The following is a 20,503-nucleotide window of genomic DNA, read 5'->3' on the forward strand; positions in this document are numbered from 1 at the left end:
GTCAGGAGGTGAAGAACTGAATATTAAATGGAGAAAGCTTTAGAATAGAGGGATTTGGAATCAAATCCACGAGTCTCTTCATCCAGTTTCAGTGAGTAATAGGGAGGCAAATGGGAGGTTGGCCTTTTCAATAGAGTAGAAATGTAGGGAGGTTATAGTTAACCTATGTAAGGCATTAGTCAGGCCACAACTGAATACTGCGAACAGTTTAGGGCCGTTTACCTGAGGAAAGATATATTGGTATTGGAGGCAGTCCAGAGAAGGTTGACCATGATGATACCAGGATGGAAAAAATGTCTTATGAGGAGAACTGAATAGGTTGGGCCTGTGCTTATTAGAAGTTAGAAGAATTAGAGGTAACCTTATTGTCACGTACAAGATTCTGAGGAGACTTGACAGGCGAGACGTGGAAAAGTGGGTGAGTCTGGGACCAGAGGAAGTAACCTCTAAATAGGAGATTGCATGTTTAGGACAGATAGGAATTTCTCCTGAGGGCAGTAAATCTGTGGAACTTGATACTACAGAGGGCTGTTGAGCCTGGGTTGTTACGTGCATTCAAGGCTGAGATAGTTTTTTTTAAATCAATAAGTGAATTGAGGATTATGGGGAAATGGCAGCAAAATGGAGTAAATGTTTCCCAGAATAATCGTGATCTGAACAAATGGCAGAGTCAACTCAATGGGCTGAATTGAATAGTAAATAGTAAATAGTAAGGAGGAAAAGGATACAACTGGCAATTACAGACCAGTCAGTGTTGGAAAGCCTAGAGATTGTAGGGAGTTGTTGGCATTTGGGAATTGTTCCTGGATTTAACATCTGGAGTTTCAAATTGATGCTGCTATGGCCCCGATGCAATTTGAAATCAATTTATGTATCTGGAATATAAACTTATCGCTGCTTTGGTGATCTTATCAATTGTCATAAGTACCTATCTTGTTCACTAATGACCTTTTTTTTAAGGAAGGAAATCTTCAGTCCTTTCCCAGTTTGGTGAATGTGTCACTCTTGATCCAAAGTCATGTGGTTGACTCTTAACTGCCCTCTGAATTGGCACTTGCTTATTTTTTGGGAGACCAAGTGTCACGTTCCATGAATGAATAAAGAAAAATATTCAGGACAAGATTGTCAATGTCACTGTCAGTGAAGGGAAGATTGTGATGTAGTGATACTGGTTAAGTAGCCCAGAGATCTCGGTCTTCTGAGAACAAAAATTAAAATCCCATCATGGATGCTAGTGGACTTTATTTTCAATATATAAAAAGATCTGGAAGTGAGAGTTTGTCTCTGTATTGGAAACCAGGAAACCATTATTGGCTAAGACAATGAATTGCAGATGTTGGAGATCAGCAACAAAAGGCACAATTGCTGGGGAAATGCAGCAGGACTGGCAGCATCTGTGGAAAGAAAACAGTTAATGTTTTGAATCCAGCCTAATTTTGAAGGGCCACCGGACTCAAAACAGTAACACTGTCGTCTCCTCATAGATGCTGCCAGAACTGTTATTTTTGTCGAATCATGACAGAGTGTTGTGTAAGTGTTCTTTTAGGGAGGGAAATCTACCACTCACAACCCTACACACGCGTGCACACGCTCACATCATGTGACTCCAGACCTACTACAATGTGGTTGACTCTCAACTGCCTTCTAGCATGTAGCCAATTGCTCAGTCCAAAGGCCATGAGGGATGGGGAGCAAATGTTGGAAGTGCTAGCAACACTCCCATCCCTCAAAATATTTTCTTATATGTTATAAAGCATAGGTTAATGAAGGACAACCAAAACAAACTGTTTTGGGAAAGTCATGCCCAACTAACCTGATTTGGTTGTAGTTATAAATATTGTTTTAAAATCCTCTTCAGAGAGGACATTGGTTCCATCATTGTTGCAATACTGCATGCAACTGTGAGCTTTCTGCTACAGGAAGGGTGTTGTGAAACTTGAAAGGGTTCAGAAAACATTTACAAGGATGCTGCCAGGGTTGGAGGGTATGAGCTACAGGAAGAGGCTGAACAGACTGGAGCTATTTTCCCTGGAGCTTTGGAGGCTGAGGGGTGACATTAAAGACATTTATAAAATCATGAGGGGCATGGGTAGGGTAAATAGGCAAGGTCTTTTCCCTTGGGTGGGGGAGTCCAAAATTAGAGGGCATAGGTTTAAGGTTAATGGCAAATGGTGTTTAATATAGATAAGTGTGAGGTCTTACATTTTGTATAGTCAAATCAAGGTAGGAATTTCATGGTGAATGGTAGGACCTTAAGGAGTGTAGTGGAACAGAGGGATCTTGGAGTACATGTTCACAGTTCTCTGAAAGTGAAGTCACAGGTAGAACTTTTTTGGCACACTGGCCTTCATCAGTCATGGCATTCAGTATAAAATAGCGAATTAGAGTCGAGATAAGCACCAAATCTGTTTCATATGCAGTATTTCAAACCAAGAGATGTAGGGGTGCAGGTTCATAGCTCCGAGAAAGTGGAGTCATGGGTAGACAGGGCAGTGAAGAAGACTTTCGGCATGCTTGCTTTCATCAGTCAGAGCACTGAGTACAGGAGTTAGGATGAATTGATGCACCTGTCACAGATTCCACACAACAACAACAAGACGTGACCCTGCCCTCCCCTGACTGACCATCCCTTTGCATATCAGGGAGAAGACACCCTTTAATTGTGATGATCAGAAAACATCACATCCTTCAAAAAAACGGCTGTGTTCACAAATATTTGGACAGAGGAAGGAAGTTGCAGTCTGGGTGAAGACCAATCTTCATTCAGAGAGAGAGAGAGAGGAAGAGCAGCAGCAGCTTCAGAAGTTTATGGTCCAACTTCTGAAAGGCCCTTGTCTGATTTGCAGTTGTTTCTGGGCTTGTAATATCGTACTGCAGCATATTGTAGATCTTCAGTAAGAGTGTCAATACTGCACTACAGAGGTCCATTCAGCAACTTGAGTCCATGTGAACTCTTCGTGGAGGTATGCAGTCTGCCCCATAACCCTGTTGGTTTACAGTTACATATAGATCTACACAAAGATCTTTGGGATTAAGAGAGGAAAGAATGTTCCACAGTAACTAGAATTGCGTTCAGATTTTCTCTCATGGACTGACTGTGATGACCTTTGCAATCACTTCACAGGAATGTTACAAGAGAAGAATTTGGCGGCAGAAATCTCAGACCAAACATCACATCAAAGTCTGACAGTCACTTGTTTCACGAGGACGTGGATATTGATGGCCTTGAAAACAAAGGGGAGAAGGTCTGTCAGCTTAGTTACGTTTTAAACGTCAGTGTGACTGGAAACTCAGAGTCTCACATACCCACACACCCGAGTCGTGACTGGAACAAGCTTTACAGACTGAATGAGAGTGTTCCAATTATCAGCGGGTTCACCAGTAACACCACACACATGCTGTAAGCGTAAGCGAGTTTTCAACTGATTGTTAAGGTCTGAGGCAGACGAGGACACCTGCACCATGGAGAAACCGTGGAAATGTGGGGAGTGTGGGAATGGTTTCGCTTCGCCATCTGTGCTGGAGATTCATCGGCGTTTGCACACCGGGCAGCGGCTGTTCACCTGCACTCAGTGCAGGAAAGGCTTCACTCAGTTACACCACCTCCTGGCCCACCAGAGGGTCCACACCAGCAAGAACCCATTCATTTGCCCCGTGTGTGGACAGGGCTTCACTCAGTCACAGCAGCTACTGCCGCACCAGCGGATGCACACCGGGGAGAAACTTTTCCTGCTCCGTGTGCGGGAAGGGCTACACCCAGTCGTATCACCTGCTGCTCAGCTTCTGCGTCCACACTGAGGAGAAGCCGTTCACTTGTCCCGTGTGGAGCAATGACTTCTGTGATTCCTCCACCCTGCGCAAATACCAGCGCATCCACACCAAGGAGCGGCCGTTCACCTGTCCAGTGTGTGGGAAGGGCTTCACCCAGTCATGCGACTTGTGGAGACACCAGCAACTTCACAAATGAGATGGCGGAGGGATTCAGGTTGGACTCTGCTGTTACCGCTGCTGAGAGTCTCATCTTGAACCCTGTTTAGTTGGTGAAGTGGGAGGGGGAAGGGGTTCCTTTATGCTGAATGGCCGCTCTCTCACCCACTTTATTTCCTGTGGGGGCTGATACTCTCTGAGCCTGGGATTGCACCTTCCCTACGGAAACAGTCCAGAAGCGGCTGAAGTGCAGGTAGATCTGAAATAGATACATAAGTCTCTGTCCCATTGAGTCTCCAGCACAGTCGATCCAATTGGCCTCTGTCAGTGTTTATGCTCCACCTGAGCCTCCACCCACCCCTTCATCAGCATACAGGTATCCCCTGCTTTTTGAAAGTTCACTTTACCCCCATCTCCACCCCGCCCAAGCCTGTGCCAATTCTTAATCCTAACTTAGACCTGCTATTTATTGCCGATGCATGGTTTCTGTCCCTGTATTCACCTCCCATTCATGTGTCTATCCAGATAACCTTCAGTGTTGCTTCGGTGCCTCTTACCACTACATCCACTGGCAGTGCATTCCGGGCATCCACCATCCAACTGTGTGAAAAATCTTCCCTTTCAATTCTCCCCCAGACTGTCCCCCTCTCGCCTTGAACCTGCGCCCTCTTGTAGTTGACATTTCCACCCTGGGGGTGGGGGGGGGGGGGGGGGGGGGGAAGCCTCTGACAATCTAACAGACTATCTGGCCCAACACCAAACATCCAAAGAATAATCCACACAGACCCATTTCCCTACCTCTATTACTCGACATTTACCCCTGACTAATGTACCTAACTTTCACATTCCTGAACACTGTGGGGCAATTTAAGCACGGACAATCCAACTTAACCTGCCAATCCCTGGGCATTGGGGTAATTTAGCATAGCCACTCCACCCTAACCTACACATTTGGATTGTGAGAGGAAACCGGAGGAAACCCATATCGACACAGGGAGAATGTGAAAACTCCACACAGTCACCTGGGACTGAAATCGAACCAGTTTCCCTGGCGCTGTGAGGCATCAGAGCTAATGATTGAGACACCACGCCGCCCCCGTCCAGTCAATCTGTGTGTCTCATCATTTTGTTGAGGTCATCTCTCTGCCCCATCTTTACAGTGAAAATAATCCAGGTTTATCCCATTCTCTTCTCATAATGAGACATCCAGACCAGGCAGTGTCCTAGTGAACCTTCTCTATACCCTCTCCCAGAGCATCGATGTCCTTCTGGTAGTGTAGGGACCAGAACTGCACGCAATATTCTGAATGTGACCGGAATAAATAACTGTAACATAACTCGCCAACTCTTACACTCAACGCAAACGTGCTATGTGCCTTCTTGATCACCTTACCCCCCTGTATTGCCACTTTTGTAGATCTATATGGCCAGATCCCTCTGTATGCCAGTGCTTCTATGTGGTCTGAAATTTATCGTACAATTCTTGTATTTCTTATGTATCTGTATCCAGCTTCACTTTAATTGTGTTCCCCTCTTTATCTCTTTTCCCCCATTCTCACCCCTTCACACATCAGCATATCATAAGATTATAGGAGCAGAAATTATGCCATTCAGCCCATTGAGTCTGCTCCACCATTCAATCATGGCTGATAAGTTTCTCAACCCCATTCTCTCCGTTACCTTTGATCCTCTTGATACTCAAGAACCTAGTTATCCCCATCTTAAATGTATTCAACGATCTGGCCTTCAAAGCCTTCTGGGGCAGTGAATTCCATAGATACACCACTCTCTGTCTGAAGAAGTTCTCCTTATCTCCGGTCCAAAAGGTCTTCCCTTTACTTGAAGGCTGAGCCCTCGGGTCCTCGTTTCTCCTACCAATGGAAACATTTTCCCAACATCCACTCTGTCTAAGCTGTTCAGTATGCTGTAGGTTTCAATTAGTTCCCTTGTCATCTTCTAAACTCCATTGAGTATAGACCCAGAGTCCTCAAATGTTCTTCATATGTTAAGCTTTTCAATCCTGGGACCTTTCTCATCAACCTCCTCTGAACATGTTCCAGGGCCAGTACATCCTTCCTGAGATATGGAGACCAAAACTGCGTACGGTACTCCAATTGTGGCCTGACTGGAACCTGAAAGATCCTCAGAAGTACATCCCTGCTTTTATATTCAAGTCCTGTCAAAATAAATGCCATTGTTGCATTTGCCTTCCTAACTACTGACTCAACCTGTAAGTTGACCTTGAGAGAATCCTGGGCTCGAAGTCCCAAGTCTCTTTGCTCTTCGGATTTCTGAATTTTCTCCCCATAATCCTTCTGTTCCAGGGTAGCAGTAGAGACTTCTAGACACACTGATTTGTATTCCGGGATATCCAGGGATCTCAAGAACTGCCAGTATCTCAGGAGGAATCGTTATTCTGGGAGGAGGCAGAGAGGAGTGCGGTGTGCACCTGTAAACTCGAGAACTTCCAAAACTTCACGAGTCAACAATAACTCTTTCTGGACCAAGAAACGAAAGGGCCGACGAGAAACTGTGACACCACAGGAAGTGAAATTAGGCCATTCAGCCCATTGAGTCTGCTCCACCACTCACTCATTCTTGAGTATCAAGGGGCTCAAAGGTGACAGGGAGAATGGGGTTAAGAAAAATATCAGCCATGATTGAATGGCAGAGCAGATTCAATACGATAAATGGCTTAATTTCTGCTAGTTAACATCCATGGGAAGAAGGAGGCAACACAATATGTTGTTTCTTGGGACAGGCAAGATAATGTTGTTTAATAATGGTGTGACAAAAGGACAATTAATTCTGCCTGTAGAAGGAAAGCCCTGACATAGAGGGGTTAATTGCAGGGCAGGCTGTTTCAAACAGACAGCTAACCCACAAGGATAAGAAGGTAAGCTACAGACCTGCGGTCTCCAGCAATGTGAGGTGATGTTAGAGTCTTAAAAACAAAAGTCACACCACAGATTGGAAATTGAGGAAACGCCACCAAAATTCAACTCCAGAATGATGCAGCCGCAGCAGTACTTAGAAGAATAATATTGCATCAAACCCCTGGAAATTCGAGAGATGGGCACCGTCGGTGGAAAACCAGTTAAATTCAGCCATCAACTGGGTGATAGCCAAGTTTGGAGAGTGGAGCTGAATGAACTTGAGGGGTTTTATTTGTGGTTGCTACATGCAATAAAGTGCAAATAATTGTTTCAGCAGTTGATTCTCTGTGCGGTTTCTGAGTCTGGAGTCAAATTCAGGTGATTCACCCACAACCACACCAAGAGGCTGGGATTAATATTGACTCCATTGCATTCAAGAGAATGTCATCAATACTGTCACAAAGCGAAGGCTGAACCCACCCTCTCACTCACCAAGATCTCAAACTGAAACGTCCAAAGAGTGGCATGTTGCCCTTTAATCTGTAAAGTCAGTGTGATAAGTGGTGTAACCTGCTGTAGTGTTAAAAGTAAATCCCTGACACTTTAAAATTGACAATCAGCAATTTATTTAGCCAACTCTCAATGTGAACAAATGAACAAAACTACAATAAACTGAAGAAATCCGTCCTAACGACTGGGTATTCTGGAATAAATTAAGATTCTTCTGGTATGCTGTTCCAATCAAGACATGTCCCACTCAGATAACACAAAATAGAATGTAATCTCTCAGATTACAACCAGGTTATGTGTCTTCCGGAATATTCTGTACCATCTTCTGTCGGGGATGCCTCCTCCGATTCCTCTGTCAGGAATGCCCTTCTCTGTTTTTCTAAATGATGCTTTCTCTTATACACAGATGACTGAGAGCGCCAATTCTTTATGATAGGATTGGTCCTGTTGTCAAAACTTTAGGATTTAAATTTAATAAGTTTTTGGTAACCAATGGGGCTGACTTAAATTGATTGGTGAAATTGAAAACCGTTTTCTTGTCCTGCTAACTATACAGCCTTTTGTTACAAATGTTTCAGTTCAAGTGCTTTTTGTTGTGATCATGCTACTCCTTTAAGAAGATTACGTTGTTGGTTTATTTTCAGGAGGGGTTGTAAAAGGCTTCCCATTCATCTAGGATTAAGGTTTTTGCTAATGGTTAACAGATACTGGCTAAGGCAACAATCCGGAAAAAGGGTTTGACATTTTTTTTCTAAAACACTTCTACAATGAAAGGGCAGTTGTCCCATTCTTTTCCCCTGGTTTTGGTTGTGGTTTTAGCAAGCAGTCTGTCTGAAGCTGCTGCAGGAAGAGATGTTTCCTGATTCAACAGATGTTTCTGGCTGACTCGAAAGCTTCAGGGAAAATAGAACCAGCGTATTCAGCCTCTCCCTGTAGCTCAAACATTGCAACCCTGGCAACATCCTTCCAAACCTTTTTTAAACCCTTTCAAGTTTCACAATGTATTAAAAAGACGTCAACTTTGTTCGACTAATGTGGGAGAATTTTCTGCATGACGCGTTGTGTCTGAAAGAGCCCTCCCCTGTGCTATGACAGAGCTGCAGTGACTTTCAAAAGCCTGACAAATGCCGTTATCAGTCAAAGATTCATTGGGAGAAGCTTCTCAATCACATCTGGAAATGGAGAAAGTGTTTTTAATAATGAGACATGAATAAAGGCTGCATTAATTTTTTGTTCTGAAGATTTACTCATACATCTCAAAACAGAGCATAAGAACCCGGTCACAAGAAGCCCACGGGAATATCAGACACCACTGCCTTTTTCCCGACCAGGACCGACTTTACACAGAAAACATGGACATTTTAAATGAATGGGGTGCCATTCGTTTTAAGATCAGGTGAACTTAAGAGGCACAGCATTGGCTTAGAAATGAGAGATCCTTGACACACACACAGCCAAAATCATCACTGCCATTATTATCAAATTAGAATTTAGGCTGGATAGGCTGGGATGTTTTTCCACTGGAGCAGAGGAAGTTGAGAGGCAATATTTTCAAACCATGAGGGGTAGAGTTGGTTTAATGACAGTTGTCTCTTCCCGAGGAGGAGGATTTCAAGACCAAGGACGCGTTTTTATGGTGAGAGGAGAAAGATGGAAGAAAAAATGTGGGGCAAAATATTTACAGAGTGCAGTTCGCCTGGGGAAACAGCTGCCAGTGGAAGTGGTTGAAGCTGGTACATTAACAACATTGAAAAGACGTTTCAACAAATACATGGATAGGAATGCTTTAGAAGGATATGGGCCAAGTGCAAGGAAATGAAGTTGGTGTTGACAAACATTTTGGTCAGCATGGACCAGTTTGAGCTGAAGGGCCTGTCTCTGTGCTATAGTACTCTATGAGTGCCATCTCTTTGTAACGCTGACAGTGTTGAGTTTCCACATGAACCACGAAAAAGTGAGGACTGCAAATGCTGGAGATCAGAGTTGAGAGTATTGTGCTGGAAAAGCACAGCAGGTCGGGCAGCACCCGAGGAGCAGGAGAATCGATGTTTCAGGCATAAGGACATCCAGATGAATATCTCACTAAATCATGCTGAATAAAATCTAATCTCATTCTGATGTGGAGGTGCTGGGGGTGGACAGGTCAGAAGTCACACAACACCAGGTGAGAATCCCAATAGATTGATTTGAACTCATGAGCTTTCGAAGCACTGTTCATTCATCAGGTGAAGTGATGAAGGATCAGCACTGATGAAGGAGCAATGCTCCCAAAGCTTGGGATTTCAAATAAACCTGTTGGACTGTGACCTGGTGTTGTATGACTTCTGACTTCTTCAACTGCGCATTCGTGTTGAACTTGATGGGATACTTTATCCAACTCGGCGTAGTTAACTTATATCGCTTGGAGGGGTTCATTTGAAACCTTTCAGGAGGTGAATTCAACAAGATTGAATTATTAAAAGTTACTCAATTCGAAACTTACATCAGGACCGGTAGTCATAGAGAGGTACAGCACGGAAACAGATCCTTCAGTCCAACTCGTCCACGCGGACCAGATATTCTAAATTAATCTAGTCCCATTTGCCAGCACTTGGGCCAAATCCCTCTAACCCTTTCTATTCATGTCCCCAACCAAATGTCTTTTAAATTCTGTAATTCTACCAGCCTCCTCCACTTCCTCTGGCAGCTTATTCCATACACGCACCACACTCTGCATGAAAAGTTTTCCCTTTAGGTCCCTTTTAAATTCTTCCCCTCTCACTCTAAACCTATGACCTCGAGTTCTAACAACATCCTGATAAATCATTTCTGATGGAGATGTCAACGTTTCGGGTAGAACCCTTCTTCAGTCCTGAGGGATAATACCTGAAATGCTGACTTCTCCACCTCCTGGTGCTGCCTGCCTTGTTGTGCACAGCCTCCTGTTTGTCTATTTTAGATTCCAGCATCTGCAGTTTTTTATTTTATCTATAATAAATGGTGGAGCAGATTCGATGGGTCAAAATATCCTAACTTCTGCTCCAATGGTCTTGTGGTCGGAGGTTTGTGCGGGTCTTGGGCTCAATGAGCAGCAGTGCCCACTGGAAGCAAGGTTCAAAGAAACCGAGAGCCACTACAGTGTGGAAACGGGCCCTTCTCCCCAACAAGTTCAGAGCGACCCTTTGAAGAGTAACTCACCCAGACACATTTTCCTATCCTATCACTCTGCACTTACCCCTAACTAATGCACCACACCTACACATTCATGAACTCTATGGGACTATTTAGCTTGGCCAATTCGCACAAACATGCGCACGTTTGGAGTTTGGGAAGACACTGCAACACGCAGAGGAAACCCACGCAGACACAGCGGGGAATTGCATGCAAACGCCACACAGACAGTCACCCTGAGGATGGAATTAAATCTGGGTCCCTGGTGCTATGAGGCAGCAGTGCTAACCACTGAGTCACCACCCCCCCTTCCCCCCCACTCCCCCAGTAGAAAACAAAAAAGCCTACAAACTCTCCCACTGCCCCCACTGTCAGGAAGGGCAGGAGGTTCAGTCCTGGGGGTGACCCTCAGCAGCGTTACCGGCAGAATCTGATTGTTGGGAGCATTGTTGCCTCCGCTGGTGCTTGTTCAAGCTGCAGGACATTGTGAACCTCTGCCCACACTTGGGGCAGGCAAACGGCCTCTCCCCAGTGTGGACCCGCTGGTGCGTCAGTAGAGTGAAGGAGACAGCAAAGCCCTTCCCCCACTCGAGGCAGCTGAAGGGCCTCTCCCCTGTGTGCACCCGCCGGTGCCTCAGCAGGGCAGAGGAATCACTGAAGGCTTTCCCACACTCAGGACAGGAGAATAGCTTCTCCCTGGTGTGACTGCGCCGATATGTCTCCAGGGCAGACGGGACACGGAAGCCTTTCCCACAGTCGCCACACTTCCATGGTTTCTCCATGGCCGAAGCTACAGTTGCACACAAACGCGTGTATGTCCCCTCCCTGCCTTGAATTGCTCTTTCCAGGCCAGATAACTGTTTCAGGCTCCACACTCAGTGCGTTGCTGCAACAGTAGGGTCTCTCTTCCAGTCCCACTGATGCTGAAAACTTACTGAAACAGGAACCAATTGGATCACAGTTGAAAAGTGTTGCAGTCCTGATGGATTGAGTGACTCACAAATGCTGGAGAATCAGAGTCGAAAACTGCAGGTCAGGCAGCATCTGAGGAGCAGGAGAGTCAACGGTTCAGGAATAAGCCTTTCATCTATCGATTTTGAAACTTCATCTTCAGATCAAATACTCTAAAAAGAGATTACAAAAGTCATCACTGTCAGTCCAGGGTAGAAATTCAGAACATGCAATTCTACTTTCTGCAGAACATTCTTTTCATTTGTTATTCCACAAAACTGAAAGCACCATCCCTCTCTCTCTCTCTCTCCCTCCGTTCTCACTCCATTCTAATTCTCCTGAAAGTGCTGATTCAGGATCTGACAGGGACAGAAGAGCAAAACAGTCACAACCGACATCTCTCTGAATTTTGGATACTTCCACCTGAAAATTAATATCTTCCACGACATTGGGATACTGTTGAGAGTGAGCAGGTCTGATTTTTGGAAGTAAAAATATAGTGTGTAAATTCAGGATGAACCTGCAATGCAACTTCTTGGCAACCAATCAGACACAAAATGGTTAACGTGCCCCCACGGGGGTGGGGGAGTTTTAGAATGAGACATCAAGGCTATGACACCAGAGAGAAATTGAACAGACTGGCGTGGCAAGCCAGAGTCATCTAGATATACAGCACAAAAACAGGTCCTTTGGTCCACTGGTCTATGCTGGCCAGATATCCTCACTGAATCTGGTCTCATTTGCCAGCATTTGGCCCATGTCCTCTAAACCGATCCAGATGCCTTTTAAATGTGTCATAATTATACCAGCATCTATTACTTCCTCTGGCAGCTCTTTCGTTACACGGGCCATCTACTGCATGAATTGCCCCTTAGGTTCCTTTTAAATTCCTCGCCCCCTCCCCGGGCCACCTCACCCTAAACCTATTACTCTATAGTTCTACACTCCCAGAGAAAAGCCCTTGTCTATTTACCATATCCATTCCTCTCTTGATTTTATAAACAATGGAAGCATCAACGGCTCAGGGCGGGGATGGGGAGGGGGGAGGGGCGGGGGAAGAAAGCTGAATGTGCTGGAGCCAACGCGTAAGAAGAGGACATAAAACCTTGAAGCTGCAATGAGGAATACTGCATGTGCTGTACTTGTACCTGTTGATTTTATTTGTGGGAATCAAGTGCATTTTAAAAATAAAAACAAACAAGATATCTATCCCTCCCCTTTCCCAATCTCCTAATGCTGTCCTGGACACAGAGTGAGAGAATTGGGAGCAGGAGTTGGACATTTGAGCCTGCACCAACACTGAACACATCATAACTGAATATGAATATACCTACAGCCAGGTGGATAGATTGGGTTTTCTTTCACTGGAGCAGAGGAGATTGAGAGGTGACCTTATAGAGGATTATAATATCATGAGGGGTACAGATGAGGTGAAAGGCAGGTGTCCTTTCCCTAGGGTGGGGCTTTCAAAATTAGGGAGCAAATTTTGAAGGGGAGAGGAGAAAGATTTTAAAAAGACATGAAGAGCTCCACTTTTTTCTCCCAGAGAGTGGTTTGTGTGTGGAATGGGTGTCCAGAGGAAGTAGTGGATGCAGGTACAGTGACAATGTTTAAAAGACATTTGGAAATGTACATGAATAGGAAAGGTTCGGAGGTATATGAGCCAATCACTGGCAGATAGGACTAGTTGGGGTTGAGAACATAGTCAGCATAGGCTAGTTGGAGCGAAGGGTCTGTTTCTGTGCTGTATGACCCTGTCGCTGTCTGTACTGATCTTAAAACCATTTTCTTGGAAATCCAAGATGGCGGTGGTTTGAGTGGTCTGCTGTGCTGGGCTCTGTGCAATACACCCGGCAAGGTGGACTTTTACCCCTCCCCCCACCTCATTAACCATCCGTAGGAGAAAACAATTGCTAATATCAACTTACTGAACGTCTGGAGCTTCTATAATTGTGGTTTGACAGCTTTAGGACCAGAATGAAAGCAAATGAAGGAAAGGGGCCGACAGGGGTGCAGCAGGCAGGGCACTCCCCTACTGTATCAGGGGTGCCTGGATCCATTGCTCAAACTCCCAGGGCAGTCCCTTTGGGTTTAATGGGGCAGCAGCAGTTACTCTCGGAGTTTGCCAAACTCTGAGATAAGATTGAAGCAGCGGTGGAACCACTATCTGCCACGCTGGAAAAGCATGGAGCAGAAAATTCAAATGTTGGCCCGAAGAGAATAGGCAGCGGAGGAGAGGACTGTGGCATTGGAGGCCGTGGCGGAGGTCTCAGGAGGAAGGATCCAAACGCTGGAAGACCAGGTTTGGGTCCTTCAGGAGCAAGTGGACGACCTGGAAAACTAAAGTCGGAGAAATATCTTACAGCTCGTGGATCTTCTGGAATGTGACGAAGGCGAAGACCTTATTGGATTCCTGGGGCTGGAGTTGGAGTCGGGCCTATTGAGTGTGGCGCAGGCCCACCGGATCGAAATGCGCAGGTCCGGATCGGACCCGCAGCCCCGCGTGGTCCTAGTGCGCCTCCTGCATTATAAAGAAAAACAGTTCGTGATTGAAACAGCAAGAAGACTGGAAAGAGATCCACAGGCTTTAATGCACAAAGGCTCAAGAATAATATATTTTCAGGACTTCTCAGGAGCCTGGATTAAGAAAAGGGCATTTGATGAAGTTAAGAGAAAATTAAGGGATCTGAATACACAATATACTTTGAGGTCCCCGACCGTATTGCGTTTCACTCATGGAGGGACGGTATATAATTTTGATTCAGCAGAAAAGACGAAGACTTTGCGAATTCTCTGAATTAAAGAAATCGAGTTGGGGTGAAGGCGGGAGGGACATAATTAAAGACAATGCTACTTTTCTGCCCCTTTTTTGTGGTTATCGGCTTTGTACGTACTGCCTTGACAAAAAAATGGAATTATTTAGTATATCGGTCAGTTACGTATTGTGTGGGGCCTTTTCTTTGACTGCTGTCCTTTTGTTTTTGGATTGGGGATGGCTATACCTGTGCTTAAGATGTATGGAGAAAGGGGTGTGGGGAGATGGGTAACCATTGTCAACTCTCAGAATGTAAATGACATGTTTTTTTCAATCTGTGAATTGCCTGGCGTTTGGGGCACAGCCTCAGTGGAAAGGAGCCAGGATGGTGGCAATGGTGGGGTTTAGGGTGGGGGGTGGGAAGAGATCTCTACATAATTGAGGGTACTTTGAGCGTTTGCTTAAGTTATATGTGGTGGTTAGATTTTTATTTATCGTAGTTTTTAATACGAGCAGTTTTTAGACTTTATAGAGTTAATGTCTTTGTTGCTCACTGCACCTCGGATAAGCTTCCTCCTCTTGGGAAACCACGGGCTGCCCTGGATGACCATGGCTACTGATTCGTTCAGGTGGTGCACCTGTAATGTAAAAGGAAACCATTCCCCCGTTAAAAAGAAAGAAGCTGCTGTCAAGCCTCAGGAAGGAAAAGGTTGACATTGCGCTGCTGCAGGGGACACATTTAACTGATAAGGAACATCTGAAACTGCAGCAAGGAGGTTATGATGGGTATTCTTCTCCTCCTTTAGCTCCAAGTGTAGAGGAGTGGCTATACTGGTAAGAAGGAAACTCCCTTTGCAGATAATTGAGCAAATTAAGGACAAACATGGACTCTCCGTCATTCTTAATCCTCGAATACATGGTGAAGAGTATGGCGTCCTGAATGTGTATTGTCCCCCCGGTGCACCCTCTTAAATTTCTAATTGATGCAGTTGCTAAATTAATGAGTCTTGGGGTACGCCGCATGGTCATTGGAGGGGATTTTAATCACCTAATGGATCCCGAGGTAGACAGGGTGCCAAGGGGCCAGGCAGGTACACCTGCACAATGTAAGCAGTTGGTGGGCATGTGCGAGGAGTTGGGATTAGTGGATGTGTGGAGGCATCTCCACCCTAATGGAAGAGACTTTACTTTCTCTCCCAACCCACACAAGTACCACATGGGAACTGACACTTTTTAATGCCATTGGATTGCTTGGACAGAACATTGGCTTGTGAAATTGGCAAAAAAGCTGTCTCGGACCATGTGCCAGTGTATTTAGATGGTAAAATCAAGAGTGGTGGAATGGATGCACAGCACTGGTGCATGGACCCATTCCTGTTAAGGGATAGCAAATTTGTTGAGTACATCACAAGAGTTCAGAGCCTTCTGGGATATCAACTCGGGTACGGCCAGTAATCCGGAAATACTGTAGGAGGCCACTAAGACATATTTATGAGGCCTGATTATTTTTTATTTAACGACTAGAAGGATGCAGAGGAAGGAGCAACAACAGATGTTGGAGACCCATCTGCAGATAGCTCAGGAAGTACATTATAATAGGCCTTCACTGGTCAAGCTGCAGCTTTCCGGGCTGCTCCCAACTCATTGCACACACTGGGAAAGAAAATGTCTGCTTTGCTCAACAAAGATTGTTTGAATTTGGAGGTAAGCCACGTAGATATCTGGCTCGAAAGAAAAATGCTTCCCAATATATTATGTCTGTTAGAGAGAAGGTTGGCACAGTTACCCGTGAGTTAAAGAAGATTAATGTTAGATTTAGGGAATACTTTGCAGAGTTATATAAGTCAGAGGGAGATGAACACAGTGCAGCGAGAATGCAGGCCTTTTTGGAGATCCTGCACCTCCCTAGTATAAACGCGGAACAGGTTTCCTGTTGAATGGGCCTATGACAATACAGGAGGTACAGGAAGCAATAAAGCATCTCCAAGGTGGCAAACACTGGGGTCAGATGGATTCCCAAGTGAATTCCATAAGGAATTCAAAAATGTGTTGGTGGAGCCACCTCTGAGGATGTACAGCTATTCACATGCACAGGATTATCTTCCGCTCTCTCTTAGGGAGGCTAATATCTCCCTCATTTTAAAGAAGGAGAAAGATCCCGAAGAATGTGCTTCATACAGACCCATTTCACTGTTGAATGTAGATTTTAAAATTCTACCCAAGCCGCTGGCCCTGAGGTTGAAAAAGGTGTTGTTCTGTGTTGTGAAAGAAGATCAGATGGGTTTCGTTCAGGACCGTAGCTCCTCCAACAATATCAGGAGGGTACTGAACATGGTGCAGGTATGCCAGCAAAGGTTGATCCTGGGTTCAGTGGCCTCTCTAGATGCAGAAAAGGCATTTGACCAGATATAATGGTCATACCTGATTGGGGTCCTCAAGCACTTTCGTCTGGGGACAATCTTTGCTCGATGGGTGGTGGTGTTGTATAATGATCCTTAGTCAGCAGTAATCACAAACGGCGCTAAGTCAGATAACTTTAAACCTGGGAGAGGTAGTCGACAGGGGTGTCCTCTTTCACCGCTGCTATTTACCTTGGCAATTGAGCCATTAGCTGAGGCTATCAGGAGGGACCCTGAAATAGTGGCGCCAGGAGTGGGAATGGGGGAACGTAAGATTACCCTATATGCTGATGATGTCCTTTTGTTCTTGGCCAATCTGGAGGAGTCCGTTCCTCGATTGACTCAAACAATTAATTTATTTGGCAGTTCTTCGGGCTGCAAGATCAACTTTACAAAATCAGAAGCTATGATGATAGGGGAGGGGAAGAATTAGTGGAGGTGCCTGATCTGAAGGATGGAATGCAGTTCCTGTTTAGATGGTCGTCAAAACGGTTTTTGAATTTGGGAATTTTTATTACGCCTGCCTTCCACCAGCTGTATAAAGCTAACTATGCACAATTACTGGAGAGGATAAAGCAGGATTTGCAGCGGCGGGACGGATTGCCGTTATCATGGTTAGGCCGAATAGCTCTGATTAAAATGAATGTTCTTCCTCGCCTGTTGTACCCCATGAGAATGCTCCTGTTGTTGCTACCCAGATGAGTATTACTGAGGCTCAATGGTTGGCTAGGTTCTTTTATTTGGTGTCGCAGCCGCCCCCGAATTAAGTTTATCAAATTGCAGCTCTCACAGGGTGAGGAGGAGTGGACTTTTTGGACTTGAAGAGATATCAAAAAGCGCTTTCTTAGCATATGTATGTGACTGGGCACGAGGGGACTCGGGTCGATTTTGCTTGACGTTGAAGCATTGCAGTCGAGATGTCCCCTAGTTAATCTATTATTCATTGATAAGATGAAATCTGAGACTGAGCAGTTTAAGAGTACAATCATTCTAAATCCAGTGAAAGCCTGGAGGATAATGAGGCAAGACAAGGGCAATTGGCTGAAGACCTCACTGATTACCCCACTGGTGGCAGCCCAAGGAGTTAAACCTGGCGCAATGGACTCCGGCTTTAAGTCATGGGAGAATACAGGAATCTTCTGTCTGGGAGATTTATTCGAGGGTTAGGTCTTGATGTCATTTAGCCAGCTAAGTCAGAAATATGCTTTGTCTAATAGGAACCATTTCCGGTACTTTCAGCCAAGGGATTATATACAGAGGAATACTACCCTCCTGGCTCAGCATTACAGGTCAAATGTGGAATAAAGAGTACTCTGGTGTACAGGTGCACTTTCAGTTAGTACGTTGTATCATTTACAGAAGGGACGTACCTTAGGGGATGTGGAGGGACTCTCTAGGATGTGGAATCGGGAGCTAGGATAGGATATTTCATTAGAAGTATGGCAAGATATATGGGAAAATGTAAGGAAAATTTCAATATGTAACAAAGCACAGGGCATGCAATTGAAGATTTTACATAGGGCTTATGTGGTGCCAGAGAGGCGAGCTAAGTTCAAGATACGCACAACACCAGGGTGTCCCAAATGTAAAATTAGTATAGGCACTCACACACTGGTATTGGTCATGTTGTAAGATCCAGAGATACTGGAGTGCTATAGTAAGGGAGTTGAAGGACATCCTGGGGGATTAAAGTTAAAGTGAATCCGGTACTTCTTCTTCTGAGGTTGCCAAATTTGCCTTCTCTCGGAGAACACAGGAACAGACTGTAACATTCTTATGCACTGTGCAAGGAAGAACATTTTAATTAATTGGACGTTGGAAAAAACCCCAGGGCTTATGGGGTGGCATATGCTGGTGATGGAGCATCCCCCCCATGATGACCTCACAAATATGGTGCACCACAAAACAGTAGTTTTACAAGACGTGGCGGCCCTTTCCAAATTATATTGATGCAGATTGATCAGCAGTATTAATTACAGCTGTGGTATAACTGTGGGAATCAGTCTGGGCGCTCATGGGGCCCTGGGAGGGCAAGGCTGGGTGAAAAGAATATGGGTGCAATAACTGGTGCTCCCATGGATGGGAGCCTTAATGGAGGTGTGGTGAGTGAAATAGAATAAAGTAATGTGATAGAATTCAAATTAACTTAAATTATGTTTAATTTTATTTTTATTCAATTTGGTTGTAGTTTAGTTTAAGCTAAGTTTGTTCTAGTAGAATATTAGGTAGTTCATTATTAATAGTATCATAATATGACATTGTTGTATTTTTCTGTATTTTGGTATTGTTCTTTTTTATATAGAGGTGTTGTGAGAGATTTGAAAAAGTTTCTAATAAAAATATATTTTTTAAAAATTTCTTGCCTTCCCCCATAACTATTTTTGACATTCAAAATTCAGATGAACTCAGCTTTGAATATATTCAATATCTCCCTAACTACAGAAAGGCATCCCCATTTTGAACTCAATTCCTCTTGCTAATATACCACTTGCCTTGCTGATTGCTTGCTGCACCTACGTGACAACTGGCATTGACTGGAGTAGAAAGCCTGAGCAGAAGGTAGCTGAGGCACGTTTGTACATCCACACATCATTCCTGATGAAGGGCTTTTTCCCCAAAACGTTGACTGTTCTGCACCTCGGATGCTGTCTGACCAGGTGTGCTTTTCCATCGCCACAATTTTCGACTCTGATTTCCCGTATCTGCAGTCCTCACTTATTCCACATCCCAACATATCACCATTTAAACAATGTTCCTCCTTTCTGTTTTTATTTCATAGGAAAGGCTATAATTTCACACTGCGTTACTACATTTACCATGTGTTTGCCAATTAAGACACATACCTGAGCCAACTTTGCTGCAAGTCAAGAACTGAACACCAGTGTGAAAAAATAAAATGGAAAAGGGGGTGAGAAGAGTATGTTGTATTCACAGATGTTGGACAGAGGAAAGAAGTTGCAGTCTGGGATGAAGTTCAATCTTCATGCATAGAGAGAGGAGCAGGAACACCTTCACAAGCGCATAGTCCAACTTCCGCATTCAGACAATAGGGGGGAGGCTCTCAATGGCAGGAGGACCACACTCCTTCCGGTCCGTCAGGGCTTCCCATTGGTCGATCAAGAATGTTGCGTGCCGTTTCCGCTGACAGCAAAGAGCATGCGTAGTATTTTGCTGACACCAGCGTACATGCGCAATGCTTCCTGACATCGAGAGGCATGCGCAGTATGCCCAGTGGAGATGCTGGTCCAACTGCCAATCGGAGAGAAAAAAAGGCTGGAGCCAGACTTGTTTTATTTCCTGGGGCTCAACAGTTTATTCCTTTTGCATTTTGTCTGGCTGCTCAATTTTTGAATGTCTTTTCCCCAGGGTAGAGGAAAGCCAAAACTGGAGGGGCATAGGTTTAGGGTGAGAGGGGAAAGGTTTAAATGGGACCAAACTGGTAACATTTTCATGCAGAGCGTGGTATATGTATGGAATGAGCTGCCAGAGACAGTGGTCGAGGCTGGAACAATTGCAACATTTCAAAGGCATCTGGATGGGTATATGAATAGGAAGGGTTGAGAGAGATATGGGCCAAATGGTGGCAAATGGATCACCAGATTATTTTAGAATATGTGGTTGGCATGCACCGAAAGGTTTGTTTCCCTGCTCTGCAACTCTATGATTCTATTTCTAATTAATCTGAACCAACTTCACAAGTCGAGGAATTGGCCATTCCATCCGGACAGCCTATCCTCAACTGTGGCCTAATTGCACAGATTTCAATACATGTTTTAGAAAAATGCAGCTTTTTAAACAAAAATTGAATTTGCTTTCAAACTTTACTGATGTTTTTGAAAACATGATTTTAGCGATTCTCAATGTTAAAAATCAGCCATTTCTCACACCCCACCCTCCCATCTCCCAGGTAGAGTCATCACCATCCACGCTCTCTC

Source organism: Chiloscyllium plagiosum, unplaced genomic scaffold (genome assembly GCF_037043375.1).
Source record: "Chiloscyllium plagiosum isolate Xiang-an unplaced genomic scaffold, Cpla_swu_hap1 HiC_scaffold_27, whole genome shotgun sequence".
Lineage (NCBI taxonomy): Eukaryota > Metazoa > Chordata > Chondrichthyes > Orectolobiformes > Hemiscylliidae > Chiloscyllium > Chiloscyllium plagiosum.